Source organism: Lampetra fluviatilis, chromosome 41 (genome assembly GCF_964198595.1).
Source record: "Lampetra fluviatilis chromosome 41, kcLamFluv1.1, whole genome shotgun sequence".
NCBI lineage: Eukaryota > Metazoa > Chordata > Hyperoartia > Petromyzontiformes > Petromyzontidae > Lampetra > Lampetra fluviatilis.
The window spans coordinates 7,591,882-7,613,511 of NC_136315.1; the positions used below are offsets into that span (position 1 = coordinate 7,591,882).

The following is a 21,630-nucleotide window of genomic DNA, read 5'->3' on the forward strand; positions in this document are numbered from 1 at the left end:
TGATAGAAAAAAAAGTAAAAACTTGAATTTTGATCAGCACTGCTCTGGCCTAGGTGAATTGTGTATGAGTTGGTCATAAAGCGCTTATGAGTATTAGAGAAGCAACGCTCCAATTCTTGAAAGCATGAGCTCGATCCTGGCCTAGTTTGACTGAGCACATCACCTCTATTTGGTCAATAAAATGATGAGCACCTCGTGGAAGCTATGCTGCTCGGTGGGACAGAGGCGTAGCTAGGGGGGGGCAGGGGGGTACATATGTCCCCGGGCGCCAAGGTAAAGGGGCGCTAAAATGAGGCTTACAACGTTACATTATAACTTATTGTGGCGGGCGCGGCAGCCTGAAACTACTGCACAAATCTACACCTCAACCTAAAAGTTTATATATCCCGCCACACACAGCTTACATGTCATGTAATTACATTTTGGTACGCGCGCCTATTAAGAACTTAAATGGAAGAACGTCCCAAACAACAGACAGGTGCAGTCTTTCAGCCTTAGTCACTGGCCTGTTTTTTGGTGGCGGAAACTACGACGGCCTGAAACACGCTGGAGTGCACGATCAGAAGCTGTTAAAGCTATCTATGAAGGACTGGATGAACTAGTAGGGCTGCTAGACAAATTATCGGCGGACTTAACTATGACGCCTGAAACCAGAAGTGATGCAGAACAGTTACAGGCATGCGTATTAAATTTTAACTTCATAGTTTTATTACATTTTCTGGAATGTCATTCTTTGAAAAATTGATCGTGTTCAGAAGCGCTTACAGGATCCTACTATGAATTTCAAGGAAGCAGCAACTGATCTTGAATCTTTGGAGCATGAATTTGTCAAGCTTCGTGATGATTTGAGCCAAGTTGCTGTAGAAAACGCCAAAACAAGATGCACAGCCTGGGGGATCGATGTGGACAGAACATTAGGCGACGTCGGAAGATGCCAGGAGAACTGGCAAGAGATGCAGAACTTTCAGCAGAAGAAGAAATTGTGCGCGTTATGAAGAACGTATTTTATCGAGTTCAACAGGAGATGTCAACACAGTTTTTACGATTAAAAGACCTGAACACAAAATTTGGATTTCTGCTGGACGTCAAAACTCTTCTATCCGACACAGATGTCGATGCAATTCGTCGAAATTGCACAGATTTTGGAAATTTCTATGACACCGACATCAATGGCCACGAACTTTTCACAGAAATTGGAGATTGCAAAATGCTGCTCAGTAACCGGAATTAAGTTCTACCAGAAACTCCTTCGGATCTTCTTGGTTTTATTGTGTTTTATGGAGACGACATATTTCCGAATTTCACTGCAAATTGTATTAACAATAGCAGTTTCAATTGCAAGCTGTGAGCGGTCGTTCAGCAAATTGAAACTTATTTTGTCGTATTTGCGTGCTTCAATGGGACAAGATCGTCTCAGCGATCTTGCTCTTCTTAGCGTTGAAAGAGAAACATTGGAAAAAACAGATTTTGATTACGTGATTTACCAGTTTGCGACAGTGAAATCAAGAAAAATGTATATTTTGTAGACTATGTCAACCAGTCTACGACAGTGACTGAGTGAGCCATGTAATATAATTTCTATAAATTTGCTTCTTTAAATACAATGTTTCATTAACATTTTAATTGTTATTCCTTATTCGATGTAATAGGAAAATGTGATTAAACGGGGGGGGGGGGGGGGGGGGCGCCAATTTTATAGTTTGTCCCCGGGCACAAAATATCCGAGCTACGCCTCTGCGGTGGGATGTTCAACAGTTGGCGCACTGCTGTAACATATTTGTAATCGGCTTGGGGCTCAGCAGAGGCCTTCAAACAGCAGCGGATAGACCATGGCTACTGCAATGATGATTGGTGCGCGACCCAGCTTATGCTTTGCAATAATTCTCGTCGTAGCAACACATAGCTGCCGTCGCGAGCATTTGTCCAGCACACACCTAGACGCACCCATTCGCTTGAGTTTGATCAAGGCCTCTGGGAGGCATGACTGGAATCCATCTGCATTAAGGTCACCAGTTAATCTTACAAGAAAAGCGAGCCAACATTTAAGAGGCTTTCAGATAGGGCCCTGTGCAGACAAAACTGTCAGTCATGCTGCTCGCCCCGTGCTTTTTTTTCTTCTTCTCCATTTTGTTTCTACAGGCCTCATGTCAGCAAAGCCGACAAGTTATTTTAACCTGCCGGCTTCTCGAGTAATCGATCGCGTGCATTTCTTTCTCCTGTTTTTTTTTATATTTATATAAAGAGGTATGTGAGATTTATTTTTGAACGTTTAGCCTAAAACCCAATGTTAACTAACCAAATTGTATCTAATGGAGTTTTTTTTTTTAAAATACCTCATTCCTATCACCAGCCATGGTCTATTCACTGTTGGATGAAAGCCTCATCCCTGAACCGCCACTATCCATTACAGTGCCATGATGCAGCATTAATAAAAAAAACATCTATTTGATCAAAACTCTTGATGGAATTGACATTTTTTTCCCACACTCATTTGGCTGGCGTGCGAACACATTTACGCAACAATGTTGCCACATGAACCCAAATTGTATTGTATCGTGTAATTGCCCTGCAGCCGTGTAAAAAAAAAACAGAGCTGAGCTTGCACACGAACTCAGCCTTTCCCCCCCTAATCCCTACGAGGTTACAGCCCGAGCTTATACATACTGCCGCCTGTATGAAATGAAGCAGTATAAGTTTGGGGAGGGGGGTTTTCACTAAGTCATACTGGCTATGGCGTGCTCTCTGTTAGATGCCTCAGCGGCACATTTGTGGCCCGGTCACGCACTGCACGCACTGAACGAGGCAAGTAGCGACGTGTACCGGCACTTGTATGTCGTCCCACCTATAAAGATAATGTGCCGTAGGGACACTATTAAATGACCACCCGCCTCCCCTTTTAGGGGGTGGCACACATCTGCTATCTTTGGAAAGTATGAGATTTCATCATGCCACTCGTAGTAGCAAAAGAGATCATTGATCAACACCGCAAGTACATTTGTCCACGAACAAATTATTCAGTCTCCATAAAATACCTCCGAAACGAGGGACTAGAAATAGAGTGCTAATGAACGCGGGCGGTTCTCCTAAAACTATTCGTTTATTTAATTAATACGGGAGTTGTCTTTTGGAAGCGAGCCAAAAATGTTGCGTCAAACTTTTGCGCACCGCCTCCCTTTTACTCAAACAGAACGCTTACGGCGATCATGCGGAACATCATCATTCTCTGGACAACGACCTTGTCCAGGGTAAAATATCATCATCATCATAAGGAAAGCAAAATAAGTTACAGTGCTGTTGTTTCAATTCGCAGGAGCAGTGGTGCAAGTGATCATCGCACTGCACAACCAAATCGACGAATTCCCGGCTACGGTTTCACATCAGTGGTGAGTGATATCTGCACTGGTTCTGGAAGTTTCCCCTTCGCCAACCCCATCCTGGCCAGCGGCGTGAAGTATAGTCAAACCACCCTCACGATCATCACGGCATAGGACACCTTCATCTAGCATATTATGGTTCAACCAATCCAGGTAAACACTATAAAATCGCACAATTCGCGCACGGTGATAAAGTATGTGTAAACAGCGTCTCTCCCACTTTTGCCAATGCCTGCCTCTGACTGACGATTAGCGACACGTGGCGCAATTGATTTCCCTGTTTTTGGTTACATAGGCCGACTCGAATGTGCTTAGTTAAGAATGTTACAATTTAGGTGGGGGGGGGGGAAGAGCTTGCCAAAGTTCACTGCCCATTTATGACTGCAAAATGTGTTTGTCTGTCTCAATGAATAATATTATTTTTGAGATTATAAATCCACATAGTGCTTCCTACCACAGGGGCACCCATGCCAGACAATGCAAGTGCAATACATGGGGTTTAATGATGCATTGATTCATCAAATTATATTTAAAAAAAATCTTGCAATCACAATACACGCATCCAGGGCTTAATGTATCTGGGTCACTGCTAAGCGCGTGACTGGCAGCAGCCACAGCAAGAGGAATCATCGATGTGGTGTGCCGGGCGACAACTTTGGAAAGAATCGATGAGATCAATTCAGGTGCATGGGGAGGAGACGGATTGTGTGGAATGGTGATGTAGTCGTGGGGAGTTTTTCATTCAGCAGTGGATCGACAATGCTAATGGCTAATGTTAATGACAATGATAGTGATGACACATACATTCATCCACACGTGTATCTTGTGCCGATAAACTTAATGCAGGGCTGATCGTGGTGCGCCATCTGTTGCTAGTAGAGGCGGCAGTTTGCCGAAATGTTTTGGTTTATTGCAAAATTGTTAATTTTGTAAAAAAAAAAAACAACGAAATCATCTCGACAAACAAAAGGAGAGAGCAGCATATCCCATCGCACCGCTCGTAACAATAACATTCCCATTCCGAGTCTTATTTATCGACATTTGGAGACACTAAGCCATCCCTAAACCACAACCACCACCCACCCACGAAACGTACGGCTGGCAACGCCGCAAACAGCGCGCGAAGCTTGGGACATGTCTGGCCACGACGCTCGACCTTAAATGGAAGCTCCGTTAGTAAACAAAGCGTGAACGATTCATTGAAGACGCCATAAACACTGCCTGCCCGCGCACCGCGCGGCCCGAAGTCGTGGCCCCATGTATGGCCAAGCTGCAATGGGCCCGCAGCGCGCACAATGAGCGAGACGCAACTGACGTGTTTGAAAGAAGTTTGGACCCGTTCCAAGAGTCTATATAATGCCATGTTCTCATTAACGTAAGCGGTGGGGGCGCGGGGTGTGTGTGTGTGGGGGGGTTAGAGAGCCGCTGAGGGTGGGGGCAGGCGGGGGCAGGGGGGGCGTTCCCCAAGTGTGGTTGAGAAACACGTTTATGGAATGATGAGAAGGAGATTTCGAACACATCTCCCCCTTCTTCTTGGTTCTTTCGGTAAAGTCACGTAGAAGGGAAGTAAGTCACGTAGAAGGGAAGTAATAAAATAATAAAAATAATAAATTATTTAATTATGTTTTATTTTTATTATTTTATTACTTCCCTTCTACGTGACTTTACCGAAAGAACCAAGAAGATGAATCCCTGCAGTCACGAACGCTTTAAATCGAAATACATCTCCCCCTTGCTCGTTCCAGCCACGCTGCACTCGTGGCACGAGAGCGCACGGTGACGGGACGTTCCTTTCCCATCGTGTAGGTTTCGTGGTGTGGTCGTCATGTGTGGCTTTTACGACGTGTGTTTTCGGTTTGATACCGCGTGTTGTTTGGCACGGTGTCTGACGTTTCGCTCCTCGTGCTGGCAGCAATATTCAGGGGGTGAATTGAGGGGATCACTTTTCAGTGCCTGGAGAAGTACGTGGAGTAAAACGTCGAACCTTATGCCAAACAAACGTGTGGTATAATCTATTCATTTAATTATTTCTGTTGCTTTGCTTATGATTTGATAATCTGCATGCCGAAATGTTCTAATCTGCAGCTTGTACACGAGGGAAAGAATCCCTGCAATGCACTAAGGTTCACTGCAATATATCTACCTGGCTGCCTGCTATACTTGTATGAATCAGCAGCTAAGTGACAATGAAAACGTATGAAGGCCATGGGTTTTGATTTAAAAAACACCGCAGATTTCCCTGCAAATATTAAACCCTGCAATGCATGCGTTCGGCAACTGTGCGTTTAGTCACACTCCCAAGCAAGTGTGGAGGCCATCCAAAAGCAACATTTATTTAGATTGACACTCAAAAGTGTCCATATAAATTCGATGTCACACAATATGGTCATTTTGGAAAACCTCACAGTAATACGTTAACCATGGCATGTAATGCATTAATTGAGGGAAACTCGATTACATAATAATTTACATTCCAATTGTCATTACACTGCTGGATGAAGGATATATTCGGAATACATTTAATGAGCAGTAGGGAAGCGTTTGCAGATTTTTGCTCTGGTTTAGGTCTCCAATGTTTGGGCAACCCTTTGATCAATGTGGCCAGTTTTCTTTCGGGTAAATTCATAACAATAATGCGACGTTATGGTCAAATTTTGTTCACATTGGATCATATTTATGAGAGTTGTCGCATCTCTACATGACAGAGACACATCGATAGACAGACGGATGGATAGAGCTCAAGCAAGAAAGCTTCAAACATAACAGATTATGGCAAAATTAACAGTGATGGTGCTATATCTACTCAATGCAATAGGTACCAAACTAAAATCTCAGTTCATAGGACATTTACAACAGACACACTACTCACCTCAACCCTGACAGTGGCGTTCATGCACTTATAGATTTTCTGTGCGTGGTCCTGGATGAGTTGATGAATTGGTTCATAAATTACACAATACGACACCCGCTCAAAGCCCTCACATGACCCACATCCTTTGCCAAAAAATATATTTTAAAAAGAGCTCTTTTAGCACCCAATGTGGCGAACGGTAACAGATGTGCTTTACGGTAAACTGGCACATTGTTTGTTTTAAGTAAACCTCGACACGAGCGGTAAGCATGTGTTGTTCCGTGAGATCGAACAATAACTATAATGTTGGGAGTTCTCGACAGCGTAGGTTTTCACGGGTTGTGCTTTCGGTTCTTCGTTTGTGCCGCTCGTTTTTTTGACATCGCGTCCGACGTTTCTCTCCACGCACCTGAAGAAGCTCCCAGAATGTAGAGCGAAACGTCGGCCATCGTGGCGAACAGCACGCGGTGCAACCCGAACGCAACATCGGAGGGGGCCTGTGTAGGAGTTTTCGGTTGACAACTTAAGAGCTCGCAATATTTCGCGGTTGTGTAAGATGTAAAAAAAACTAAGTGGATGGGTTAGGGCTGGAAGAAAGCGACTCCTTCAGCAACACATGGCAAGGGAAACTAAAACTAAACTAAACCATTTTTTTTACTAAAAACATTTTTTTATTTTACCAGGTAAGGCCCACTGAGCTATGTAGCTCTTTATCAGAAGCAACATGGTCTGCAAATGATAGCTCAACGAAGTGGCTTATCATGTGTAGATTTATAGCAGCCAAATACTCTAAAACGCGTGATGTTGATTCTAAATGTGGAAAGAACCAGAGGACTCAGAGAAAAATCCACGTGACCACAGGGAGAACGCGCAAACTCCAAATATACAGCAGCAGGCGTCAGGGTCGGGATCGAACCCACGACCTCCTGCATACCAGGAGAGGCAGTTAACATCTTCTCACCGTGGTCTAACATTTACGCACACAAACGGAAGCAAGATAATGACACTTTGTTTAAACTTTTCAACACAAAAAGAAAACAGCAAATTCCAGACATGCCGGCTTTGGCATGAGACAAAGCACTGACGTTAACAAAGTTCTTTTTTAAAAAAATAGTTCTCATTTTTGGTATCAAGACGGTATCACAGTTCTAAACCCGTAATTCTGAGATTTGAAGAGCAATGCTGTCCAAAGTGACAATAGTAAAAAAAAAAGAGAAGCAATTCACAAAATCAAATTGTAATTTCCCGAAATTGTAAATGTAGCTGCTATAATAAAGCGGGTCAGGTTGGTTCGGTAGGAGAGCCAACTGCTCGCTGGGAAGTTAAATTCCTGGTTGGTGGTTGACTCAGCCCATCATCATCATCAATAAAATGTTCTACCACTTTGTGGGGAAGTCAACAGCGGGTTTCCTATGGGTAGTCTTGCCCATAGGCTTGTGAAATTTTAGTCCATGGCTCAGGGCTGTAAATGGGAGATGATCATCGCCTCAGTGCTCATTTTAGCATTAAATCACTTTGACTTTCTGTAATAATCTTGATTTGAAGTTTTCGTGACTGCAGGAATCCATACTGTTTGGTTCTTTCGGTAAAGTCACGTAGGTAGAAAAATACAACTAAAATAAATGTCTGAAGGTGGGTTAAAAGGTGTAAAGGCCCATTGTTACTAATTTGTCTTGATGCGCAAATTCCATATATAATATCAATAATAAATATAATTTATAGTCCTTTGTCGATCAAATGTTGGACAAGGGCCTACCCCTGCCACGTTGGTCATGGAGATTGTTTGGCCACGAAGGGGTTTGTGGGCCAAGGACCAGTTCAGATATCACTCGCCGCTCACTCGCCACTGACGGGGACGTGGCCAGGAAGCCAACTCAGGTTGTCAACCCCACGTCATATAAAAACATGCATTTGCCCAAAATGTTTGTGTTTACTATGTTTGCAAGCGAGAAGTCAGTGCTTGTTGATGCCGGCGGGTGGTAAAGGGTAAAGCATTCGCCAGCAATTTCACCAGGGTATGTGAATTTTTATAGTTGAAATCATACACACGTATGTCACTGGTACTGAGTAAAAATATAGCAAATCGTGCCATTCTGACTCAATGACAGGCCTTGCCAAAGCTGACAATGTAATAGCATTGCCAAACATTAAAATACCCTCACATTTGACTATGAGATACGAATGGTCCTATTCATACTGTTACAGCAATTCCTACCAGGGTCATTATAATGGGGAGGTATATTTAAATACTGATAACGTCTATACTTGCACTTGTGTGTGCGTGTGTGGGTCCTGCATAAAGTCACTTCAATAAGGCGCTGACACTAACTAAATGTCCTTCTGATTTGAAAGGTCCTATCACATTTACTGATACAAAGTTAGGAACAATGTGGTCACGTAAACAAAGATAGGCACAGTTGGGCACGAGTTAATGTATAAATAAGTGGCAATTACGAATTTCATATGATAAAAATGTTCAGAAATAGATGTTTAAACTTTCAACATCTTCATCATCAGCTGTGGTCTATCCACAGCTGGATCAAGGCTTCCAAATGCATCTTCATGGCTCACCATCCTGCGATGCCACAGTTAATCTTGCTCCTGCACGTGAATTGATCTCATCACTCCATCTCCACAGTGGTTGTCCTGCCCGGCTCAGTCTCTCCTTTGGTTGCCATGTCATCACCAGCGTTGTCCATCAGAAAGAATAACTTCTAGCGACGGGTCCTATTTAAAACCCACTCACTTTTCCCTTTAACAGTAGGGCATGGATGATTTTATTTATTCATAGATCAAATAATTTTGTCGTTTTATTACCAGAATAAGTTAGATAGATTCATATTATATACTTTTATGTATTTGTATCTTTTTTTTTTAGTGACTTGCTTACCTTTTCCATACTTTGCACTCCTATCGGTTGTTGTATTGCTGTTGTAAGTTTCCGACCCCCCCTACTGGACATCTGTGAAAAAAAGAGCTTCATAGCTCATCGGATTTCTCGAGTCAAAATACAGATTCTGATTCTGATATCAACGACTATCACAACCTGACACAGCATGGAGAGGCATCCATCCAGCAGCAGATTGCAAAGGGGCTGATTTCTACATGCATCCCAATTCGGAGAGAAAAATGAAATTTGCTTGTGAATTGAATCGTAACTGAACGGTGACAATGTACTGCGCTCATCTAAGCGGTGATTCATCGGCAGTGCTGGTAATGTTTCTGTCAAGAAACATGGCGTGCGTGAGCTTGGATTGAAATCGAATTGACGTGTGAATTCACGAACGCTATGAAAACAGAACAAAGGACTCGATTTATCACTCTTCCCTTCCACTGCCATTGAACACATCGCTCATCCGCTCTTTGTCATCACTTGACCATCATAATAGCGTACAACCTATTAAACCAATTCCATCATTGAGGGCCCTTCTTGCAAAAACAAAACCACCCAGACACCGAATTTCGGCAAGCCGTTAGCTCTCCGATGAGCTTTTCGGCTCGCGGCGCGCGTTCTGTTGAGCGCGAAGGCCGGCGTTCCGCCCCACATGCCAAAGAACTCATGTAGGTCCCGAATAATAATAATAAGAAGAAGCTTCGCGAACTGAAGACGTTTTTTCGAAGAAGCTCACGGAGCGTGGAGCGACAACGTCGGACATCGCGCTGAACAAACACAACGGCACGACCTGGCGACACGCCGGAGAGCTCGACCGTGAAAATATCGACGCAGCAGGGGCTGTCGGTTGGTTTTAAAAATAAAGGGCGAAGACATTCGTCAACGCGCATGTTTCTCCATCACTACGGCGCAGGAACAATCGACTGCGCGGTTAAAGCTCAACTGTGCTCAACTGTGCAGAGCCGAGGTAGGCGAACAAAAAATGCCACGACGTTTCAACTTGTTTAATGGAGTAATCTTTTCTCACGTCTTTCTGTTACATTTTTCGTGACCTTCCCTTGTGCGGGAGGGCATGCTCGTAGCAGCTTAGGAGCTCTGGACAACAACAAAAAATGAAAATATCACAGAGACAACAATGACACGCAAGCTTTAGACTCATTTTTTTTCGCACTGGGGAATATATCAGACCAAAAATACATTTCCCTAGAACGTACCGGGACACGAACGCTTAGGCTGAATGAACAAAGATCAGTTTGAAGGTGGCCAGGTATTGCTGCTCCCCGTGCTGATGTGGCAAAGTGTTAAATTAAGGGTATGATGCAAGCGTATTGCGATGCTTGTTAAAGGATGATGTCAGGCCACAACACATGCCCGTCCTTTTTAAAGCCGCCGTGTGATTTGAGACACGCGGGAGGCAGAGTTCACTGAGGGGGGATGAGTTGCCGTAAAGTTGCACGTGACATCCCGAAACCGTAGACGGACGGCACGGCTCGGGTTGTACCTAATTTACACGATACTCAAGTCTCAACCCGCTAAAAAAAAACCCCGGGGAAAATCACTTTATTCATTTCGTCTCCTTCCCCAATTTTGACCCAGATTATTACGCCTTGCGGCGTTGTGGCGTCACGAGACGGAGGAACCCTTTCGGATTTCTCGCGGAGCCAGCGCGTACCAGTCGCGTCGGAGAACGGCCCGCGGAAGTGGATATCACGGAGCGATCTGCGGAGTTCCCTTCAAGTGCCCTCTGATCCGCAAACAGCAGAGGGCAGCAGTTGCGAATTGCACTCGCACGGGAGAGCTCGGTTCATCGCATGACAGTCGACCTCATGTTTTCATTCTCAGGAGCTGGAGTTGAGCTAAATGAAGCGCAAATTCGAATTGAATTTTCAGTATTTTTTAAAATCCTTTATATTAAGTTCACTTGCTTGCTTGCTTAGGACCGTGCAAATCTTTCGGTCGTTTTTTAACCCACTTCCCGTGATCCAATCGAGCTGACATTTTCCACACAGACTCGTTGTGCGTGACAATTAATGTTCGTGAAATTTTTTTTCCAAAATTTTACACTTCTTTGGACAAAAATATTATATTTAATTACCAATTGCTTAATGCTGCCATGCAATCATCTGACCCATAGGTGGCAGCCATCTCAAGCCATAGGACGAGAGGACTCTAGCCGCCACGCATATAAAGGATTTATAGTGAAAAACTTTGTTTTTACGCGTTATACTTGTTTTGACCTAGCTGCGAACATAAATTCCACGACACTTGACGACCCAGTTTAATCACAGGCAGCTGTCTGGGTTCGAAAACCCAGGACCTCAGCGGTTGCCAGCTCAGCGCTCGGACCTCTTGAGCCACCCCGGCCACCTCCGCTGTGGCCCGGTCGTAAACCACTCACGCGTCTCTCCTCGCTCTTAAGTGACCGTCCTCCTATCTTGTGAGCAGGTGCTTCACAGGGCGAGGCCATATCGGTATTTTCTTGACTGATTTTTGACAGCTGAGAGCTATGCTCAGGATGCTGTCACAATTGACTTTTGCACAACTGGGTTACAGGTTCACATCCTAATGAAGGTTGATGAACACTGCATCAGTCTCTTAATCCGCGACTGCTGCTGCTAAGAGTGATCCAACACACATTGGAGGTGATGGTTGGCGAATCGCACCCTCCATGGCTCCGAAGTGGCCAGGATATGGCAGTACAGCATGTGGATTGAATCCATCTGTGCAGAGGTTTCTTGAGTGTTATCCCCCTGGTATGCATGGCAGATTTTCTTTGGATACTCCAGTTACCGTCCGCGTACAAACCACCCACGAACGGATTGCCATTCATGCAAATCCAGTCTTAAGACTCGGCGACGCTTTCCTGCACAAAGCAAAGGGCACTATTGTCTTTAAAATACTGCAGAAATTGTGTTTTTTATTCATAAAAACTGACACGTTCAATGGCCACAAGTGACACTGCATCTCACATGCTCACTGGAAACGGGCTGACGGCTCACATTTAATGTTTGTGTCGTTTGGTGGGTGCACCCCAATGATGGCTTGCCATGTTATGGCACTGAAGAAAACCCGAGAAAATGTACGTTGTTGTTATTATAGAAATATATATTTTTCATCGCGGGTGCTCGTGCTGACGTACAATGGGGCATACCACAAGCTGTTCTAACTCACTCGGGATGTGCTGTGATGACTGAACGCAGACATATATAGAGCGAGACCACAGCCACAGAGAGTACACAACTTAATCCTCTTCGCAATTCCCGATCTCATCGTTGTATGCTGAGGATTAAAATTCGCTAGGGTATACACAAACCTCTCTCACACCACGCGCACGCACCAATGTGACAATGAAATACAGCAGAAGCTTGATGTAAGCACACCTCTTGTCAGCAAGGCCACGCACGTGTGTTTGTATTTGAAGAAGTGTGCTTTTATCAGAAGTTGACCTTCGCCTTCCGCCCGCCAGCGTGGCGGAAGGTTGCTTTGCTTATATCAGAACCATGTGCTGATATCCAGAACACAGTTGTGTTGCTTATATCGGAACCATGTGCTGATATCCAGAATACAGTTGTGTTGCTTATATCAGAACCATGTGCTGATATCCAAAACACAGTTGTGTTGCTTATATCAGAACCATGTGCTGATATCCAGAACACAGTTGTGTTGCTTATATCAGAACCATGTGCTGATATCCAGAACACAGTTGTGTTGCTTATATCAGAACCATGTGCTGATATCCAGAACACAGTTGTGTTGCTTATATCAGAACCATGTGCTGATATCCAGAACACAGTTGTGTTGCTTATATCAGAACCATGTGCTGATATCCAAAACACAGTTGTGTTGCTTATATCAGAACCATGTGCTGATATCCAGAACACAGTTGTGTTGCTTATATCAGAACCATGTGCTGATATCCAGAACACAGTTGTGTTGCTTATATCGGAACCATGTGCTGATATCCAGAACACAGTTGTGTTGCTTATATCGGAACCATGTGCTGATATCCAGAATACAGTTGTGTTGCTTATATCAGAACCATGTGCTGATATCCAGAACACAGTTGTGTTGCTTATATTAGAACCATGTGCTGATATCCAGAACACAGTTGTGTTGCTTATATCAGAACCATGTGCTGATATCCAGAACACAGTTGTGTTGCTTGTATCCAGCTTCCACTGTATACACTGCGCAGAAGATGCACGCTAATTGGGGCCAAAGAGGAGAGAAGCTATGTTTTGAAATAGCCAAGCCCGCTGGCAACAATCATCATCAGCCATCATTAATCCACTGCTGGCCGAAGGTCTCCTGAACAGACACCTCTCACGATCCTCTGACTCAGCAATCCACCTAACACGTGCACACAGGAGTCAATTTTTGATGCGTTTACACAGTCTGGCTTAACTGATTTCGCTTGAAACTCCACTACCTCACCATAAATGCCGACCACGTGACAACGCAACCTTTCTTCTTGGTTCTTTCGGTAAAGTCACGTAGAAGGGAAATAATAAAATAATAAAAATAAAACATAATAAAATAACCATGTATTCTTTTGTATTATTTTATTATTTCCCTTCTACGTATTATTTTATTATTTCCCTTCTTTATTATTTCCCTTATTTCCCTTCTACGTGACTTTACCGAAAGAACCAAGAAGATGAATCCCTGCAGTCACGAAAGCTTTAAATCGAAACGCAACCCTTCCTATGCACCAACAATTGCAAAAGTAAACGTCGGAGTATTTAGAGAAATTGTCATCGTTGCTTTGACAACAAATTGCTTTGGCGTATTTTAACGCTTTTTTTGTGAATGCTATTTTTTTTTTGGGAATCGCTGTGTGCAAAGGGACATTCACCACGGTTGCCTTCGCGTTTGGCATGAAGCATCGATTGCGGTCACACTGGGATTATTCGGTCAATGCACACGGCAGATGTTAAATTGTCTCTCACTTGTCTGGTGGCCTACATTTTCGTCTGGATAGTGAAAATGGATTGAATGGAAGAAAAAAAAAGATGACACAAACTGGGTGCTCACACAAAATCACTAGAAAAATGTGATCATTTGTTGACGAAGATCAGGACTCGATCCCAGTCTACAAGTGCACGAGGATTAAGCAAAGACTGCAATTCTGAGATTTGAGCCAGCATTTTCTTATCGGATTGTTGACTTCATTAGTATATATAGTTAATTAAATTAAATCACATTTAGTTAAACCATTATAATGCACACGTGTTTCTCCATAGTTGGTAAACTAGCTCAATCATGTTCTGAAATATTCCCATCATCACTCACAACTACATTTTAAATTGCACAAATGCCACCAAGCTTAGCATACAACTGCATTTTCTGCAAGATTTCCGATTGTATATGACCAGCGCTTTGCAGTAGCCTTGAATCGTAATCGTTGACACGCTGTGCAATCTTAAAAAAAAACAGTGGCAAATCAATAACAAACGTACCAAATCAGATGGTCCTGAGAATTCGGACGATGTTTATACTTGCCTTCGGCGATACGTGTGAATAATGTGATGTGAATTGCATGCACGCGCAGCACACGCAAAGATCACCCACAGAGCTCTCAACACTCGCCTGAACTCAAACACGCACAAAGATGCCCCACGTAGCCTTTGGTAGACCGTAGGGGCAAGTACTGGAAGCAATCGCCTCGTGAGGCTGGCACCGCACCAGAGGCTCGTGTGAGGCTGAGGAGAGGCTCCGAATCGGTTCAACAAATTCGCCACGGATTTTAGCCGTCGCGCCTGGCATCGAACGTGGGTGGGTGGCATGGTTGATGGAGCAGTGTGCACTAACCACTTCGCCGGAGCTCCCCAACCCCAACACAGCACATGCTAAAACAAAGACCTCCAAAATATCCTTGACAGACTGTGGAGGCAAATGCTGTTCGCGAGCACCTGTGAAGGCCACCACCACGCCCAGCCTGCCTTTGTCTCCACAGTGATGATGTTTACACATTGCACAAGATACTTATATATGGCCGATTCGACCTAGGAACCAGTTCAGATGTTCGCCATCGATTTTAGCCATCGGCAGGGATCAAACTCAGGTCGCAGAGTTTATGGCGCAGCGCACTAACCACTATGCCAGTGCTCCCCCGCTCGGCGCATACTTTTACACACTCACACGCGCACGCATGCCCGAATGCAGGCTTGCATGTCAATGACGGTGTTGACTCACGTATCGTGTATCTTTGATCGTGAAGAAGCACTGACATGGTGTGAGCATGCATAACTTAAATGGCCAAAATATCGGCACCCCTCCCCGAGTCCATTCCACGCGCCGCCGTTGGCTTTTGCAGGCCCAGCTTTATGCCAGGGGTTAAGCCTCATGCCTTGACCTGCTTCGCAAATGGCCACAGCCTCTCAAATGTAACCCCGATTTGAACCTCACAAAATACTGCCGCTACTTATACTTGAGATGGCGACTTGCTGGGGGAGGAGAGGGGGGACGGGACTCTACTCCAACCCCACGATTCCATCCTATCCCGGACTATTCCTGTAGGAATTGTGATCTTGTGCGACAATCTCCATTCACTTGAATGGAGACTCGGACCGGGGATTTCACTCCTGCAGAGTCTCCCGCGATTGTGCCCTGCGCGTCTTGTTGGCAAGATGTCCGATGTTTCGTTGCACGTGCTCTGGTCACAATCAGAGATATGGATAACCTCAGGATACCTGCTATAATCACCCAGCAATGTCCTTAACGCTCGTGACGTCACTGCACGGCGACTAGCCCCCCTCATTAATAATCATGAGCAGGTGACGTCCTCCAAATGGACACCCCGCCCCCCCATTATTAGTACCTACTATAATGAGCCAAGAATGTCTGTGTGCAACGCTCGTGACGTCACTCCACGTCGACCAGCCCCTCATTATAATCACGAACAGGTTACGTCCTCCACATGGACCCCCGCCCCTCATTAATAATCATGAGCAGGTGACGTCACTCCACGTAGAACAGCCCCCCTCATTAATAATCATTAACAGGTGACGTCTTCCAAATGGACACCCCCCCCCCATTAGTAATTAGCTGGTGACGTCACTCCACATGGGGGGCGAGGCGCCTCCTCCCCCCTCCTGCACACGAATTAATGCAATGAATATCACGTCGCGGTCTGCTTTTCGCTTGCAAGTTTCATATTTACTGCAATATACGCGTCCTTGGACGGGCAAATGGCTTCGTTTTTAAATATACAATGTAGTTATGGATTATTTTCAATAATGGTATTGGGAGCTGCGAATCGTATATAATTATGAAATTGATATTTTGCTATACGCATGCACATTAAGTATGCATATGTTTATTATATGCATGTATCCGCCAATATAATATACTACTATTTTTTATTTTAGCAGGTAAGGCCCACTGAGCTATATAGCTCTTTTCAGAAGTGACCTGGCCACAAATGATATCTAAGTGAAGTGGCTTATCACGTGGAAATTTATAGCAGCCAAATACTCTAAATGCACGTTGATTCTAAATGTGTAGGAAAAAACCGGAGGACCCGGAGAAAAATCCACGCAACCACGGGGAGAACAAGCAAACTCCAAATATACAGCAGGCGTCATATTTGGGATGAAACCCACGGCCTCCTGTGCACCAGGCGAGGCAGTTAACCTCTCGCCACCGCGGTGACCCACAACATAATCAGCCACCATCTACCCACTACCATCTCTCACGGTCCTGCGACACAACAATCCAGCGAGCTTCTGTGCCTGAGCTCATTGCATCGCCCCATCTCTGCGGTGGATGCGCTCTGAAGCGTGGTGTTTCCTCCCCCAATTGCAACTCCATCGTTTCGGCTCAACCGGCGGATTAACATGTTGGCAAACTGACCAACAAAAAGAAACACCTTGATGGAGTCATCCCCTTGTTGGCAAGAGAGGCGTTGGCACATTGTGGCCAACAGTTGAACAAAAAGGGAAGATGTGTAAGGGAAGATGTGCTCACGAGCGAAATGGGCTCACGGAGTGTGCTCCGTGTATAGCATTGCTTAAAGAGACCCTTTCCCAACGTATGTGCAGCCTGCTCATAAAGGCAATATGATGTCAGTGCAGCGGACCTCGACGAGACCGCAACAGCAACGGTTACAAATGAACGTAGCGGGACTGTACAGTGAAATCACCTTGTGTCGTGCCCATTTGCGTTGTCCTTCCGAAGACTGCAATGTAAGCATTGTAAAAAAAAAACCCGTTGCATTTACATACCCATTCGTGTCAAATATACGAGCATAATAAAATTAATGGATATATATTTGCTTTTGGCAATCCACTGCTGGCATGTTGGATTCCGCACACGCGTCGTGTTCGTTGTGGGGGTTGATTGACCATGCTTCACCATGCACAGAACCATTTCTGGATATCACTCGCCAATGATGTTAGCTGTGGCAGGAAATGGAACTCAGGCCGCTGGGTCCACTGTGCACAAAGCTAACCACTCCAATCCAAGTTCAAAATAGCGAAACAAAAAGCTAAATAAAAAGAATAGCGGAACAAAAGATTCCCCAGGTCTTCCCAACAACATTCATTTGCGCGATTGGATTCTCAATTGACTTCAACCCGTAATTGCCAACCGATTGAAGGCATTTGGTTGGGTGGCAATGTGTCTCTGCTGCTGGTCAAACCGTGTAAAATCATCGCACGCCACGCACTAACACAGACAGGCACCCACGTGAAATTTAATTATCGGAATATTGAGAGGTGATGCACAAACATCTCTTAAAAACAACACAATCATGTTCATATGATTCTCACTAGACTCGCGGAAACGATACATTTTCACAAATGTACCATATGCCATCATCGACATAGTGCGCGTATCACACGGTATGGCGTCTTGAAATGTGGCTGTAACTTAGATGCTGCACAAATCCAAATAAAATATAATTCGTGGTGCAAAGTCCGATTAGCATGGTCGACTGTGTACGGTGCGAAAAAAGTTCAACATACATTAACCTCAGATATCATATCTACATCGGGTCTATATTACGTGTGCTTATTGGCTGACTATATGTGTAGATATTTTTTTACGTTTAACACCGCTTTCATCCGACCAAGACTTCTTTGGATAAGGTAAACAGCGGCGTGAGTGGGTTTTTTTGCACCCTTCTCCTAAAAAAGGCATCAGAAAGACGGTGATCTGGGGGCCAGCGTCCCCACGACGTTCTACAGAAAAGGCTTAATGGGCATATATGGCCGTACAGCCCTGCCTACGAGTTCCTTCCCCTGGGTAGCTCAGTAAATGCGCGTTGTTACGTTTGTTGACATTTTTCTCGCCGCAAAAATTTATGAACGTTTACAAATATTTAGCCGTACTTCCCCCCCCCCGGCTACAATATCTCTCCTTTTATTATCATTTACCAAACATCGTTTTCAGAAAGAAAAAAAATGGGATCCGTGTATGATGTACCGGGTGGGCGAGGTTGGTTTGTTTTTCGTAATGCTTACGAATTACGAGCCCCAAATGTGTTGGTGTTGGTCAGATTCCAGATGTAGCGTCGCAATGCCGGCTCAGTGTTGGACTCTCTCGCCTCACGAAGTTACGTAAAAGTAAATGTTTTTGCTGCTCGAGGGCAAAGGTGCGGCCCTGCAATTGCTTTGCTCTCACCGTTGCGCTCGGGAGTGCCTCCACGAGAGGGAGATCTAGAGCGCCACTAAGAGGATATCCGGCTTACCCTTCCACTCTGGCCAGACACCTTGGAAGAAGTGCGGGTACCCGCACTTTACTCCACCACACCACGCGGCCGACCGATCAGACTGTTAATTTTGCTGTAAACGTACAGCAGCAGCTCATTGACAATAAATAATTAACCCGTAAAAACAAAGTTTTTCACTATAAATCCTTTATATGCGTGGCGGCTAGAGTCCTCTCGTCCTCTGGCTTGAGATGGATGCCACCTATGGGTCAGATGATTGCCTGCCACCATTAAGCAATTGGTAATTAAATATAATTATTTTTTTCCTAAAAAGTGTAAAATTTTGGAAAAAAAATTTCACGAAAATAAATTGTCACGCACAACGAGTCTGCGTGCAAAATGTCAGCTCGATCGGATCACGGGAAGTGGGTTAAAAAACGACCGAAAGATTTACACGGTCGTAAGCGCGCGCGCAAGCAAGCAAGTGAACTTAATATAAAGGACTTTTAAACGACCGAAAGATTTGCACGGTCGTAAGCGCGCGTGCAAGCAAGCAAGTGAACTTAATATAAAGGATTTAAAAACCGCGAGATGTTGTTCATGGAACATGCCAACAAACGGCGACTCCACTGTGCTGCGCACAAGTTGTTTATAAGATATCCCAAAATTTAGTTCTACTGTATTGAATTGCTTTTATCTCCGTAACAATTTAACCGTGAATAAATGTGCCAACGCAAACAAAAGTTGCAGTTGCAAGAGCGTAAAAGGGCGCATTCAACCGACAGACAGAAAAAAGCAGGCAAAACACTCCGCGGCATCGGCGGTGAGGTCCGGTTTTTCAAAAAATGACCTCATGTTTATCCTGCCACCACCCTCACGAATGCACACAAGTTGTCTTTTAGGCGCCCTTACCTCCCCATATTTTGCAACAAATCCCCAATGGTCTGGCCAAGCGTAACGCTAACAGCAATCCATTAACCTGCTCTCGTGGTGTAAGACCAAACGTCCTAAAACCTACAGTTATCTAACCGTGCGCGTATTTGGTCGCAACAAGCTGAGACGGCAAACACTTGACAAGACTGATTCCGTAAGGCAAGGCGCAAGGTCAACCGATGAATGATCGAAAGGTAAGGTTCTGGCCCAGTGGCTCACCTGAAATTACTATTTCATCATGGTTCCCATGCTATTTGTGGTGTTTTGTATTGTATCCGTTTGCTCGTGTGTTTTGCTCTGTTTATCCAGAGGTCTTTGTTAACGCATTCAGCCGCTGTTAGGTCGGCTGGTACATGTGCTGTTAAATAAGAAGGTGCCATTGTTGAGTTTGCTTCTCTCTGGACTCGTTTCTTTGTTTCGCCTAAAGGAGTTTTGATCTGTGCAACACAAATACTGCTTGTCCAACGGTAGTGTATATTCGGCACACGCCTATTTGTAAATATTTGCACGGTGTAATGCCAAACGGTCAACCACTTTCCACTGCTGTGGACAAAAAAGATGCACTCTTTTACACGTATCTGTACCTACACAGTTTATCACAATAGTCACTGGGTCAGTAGATGTTTGATGAACCTGAATATGGCATAACGAACATAAAAAACATCGCTTGTCACAGTTCCACACAGTGTTTTGAAAACATTCCAAAGAGGACAAATAATGTACAGTCATTCTACACCATATTGGTCAAGACAGGGGGGTTGGGGGGTTATTTGACCATACTTCACCACACTGGTCAGTGCGGTTTAGTGAAGGCAGGTGGCCAGGACCGGTTCAGATATCCCTCGCCTCCGATCCCAGCTGTGGCCATGAATCGAACTCAGGTCACCGAATCCATACGGCAGTGGGCTACCCACTGTGCCACCGCTCCCACGTGACATTTTAAATAAGTAACATAATATATTTATCTGTGTTTATGCATCCCCAAGAATTGAAAATCCTCGTCAGCTGTGAACTGAAACAACATAAAAACAACCCAACCACACAACATGACATATTAACGTTCCCACTAGCCATGCTGCTGCTACTACTCGATAATAATCAAACCTGGTCAGATCAACGTCAAACACGGCACTTCGCATCAATTGCTAAATAAGTTGCTTTGTTCGCAGTAAAAAAGAAAAAACACCCGATACGCCGCCAGGCAACTGCTCCCCGACTTGAGTTCTGTCAATTTACAATCTTGGGAGCCACTCGAGCAGTATGGATATCGCGTATCCCACATTAGGGGGGAGGTCACATCTCACTGCACACAGTTAGCGCGCCTATGAATATGCCTTGGTGGTAAATCAAGCAACGCTGAATCACGCAGCACAACACGTGCGGCGGCTGTAGCGGCAGAGATCACATTTTTTTGGTCCTACCGTGTTCTCGCTGTGTCCTTTGACTTCACTCCCAAGGGAGATTTAAACAAAAGTTTGCCTCCTCGCCAGACGCAAGCGGCCAGTCGTCGGTGGCTGCAACAGTGAAGGCACCGCAGCCGGTGGAGAACGCAGAGAGAGGGAAAGGCGGAGCGAGAACGAGCGGCCCGACTCTGTACGGAGTGGACCCTCGCGAGGCGCCCCGTTAAATCTGGTTACGTCTCTGAAAGGGCCACCTCTCCCGGCAGTGCCACTTATCAGGAGGGGGCGGCGGGCGGGCGGGCGGGTGGGGGGTCCTCCTGCCAAAAAGGGGACTTGCTACGGACGACGGCTCGCTCGAATGACCGATGATAATGAGGACTCGTTGAACCCCACTCCCTCTTGCGCACCAGCACGCGAACACGCGCGCGCAGGCGTGGGATGCTTTTAGATGCGTTGAATGCATCTTGCTTTGCATTTTATAAACGACACGGGGGATGGTTGCCTGGGCAATTTCGAAGAGAATTAAA

General features: G+C 45.0%; 1 protein-coding gene across 12 annotated transcripts in view; it reads right to left on the reverse strand.

Moving 5' to 3' along the window:
• LOC144946506 (sorbin and SH3 domain-containing protein 2-like) overlaps positions 1 to 21,630 on the reverse strand; it is a 193,591-nt gene that overhangs the window by 133,912 nt on the left and 38,049 nt on the right. Inside the window, exon 1 of one of the 12 annotated variants that reach the window (XM_078875443.1) lies at positions 21,125 to 21,360. The exons of the other annotated variants lie outside the window; for them this stretch is intronic. The gene's annotated coding sequence lies outside the window, so the exon portion shown is untranslated. Of the gene's footprint in view, positions 1 to 21,124; positions 21,361 to 21,630 lie in introns of those variants that run through there. 12 annotated transcript variants of the gene reach the window in all.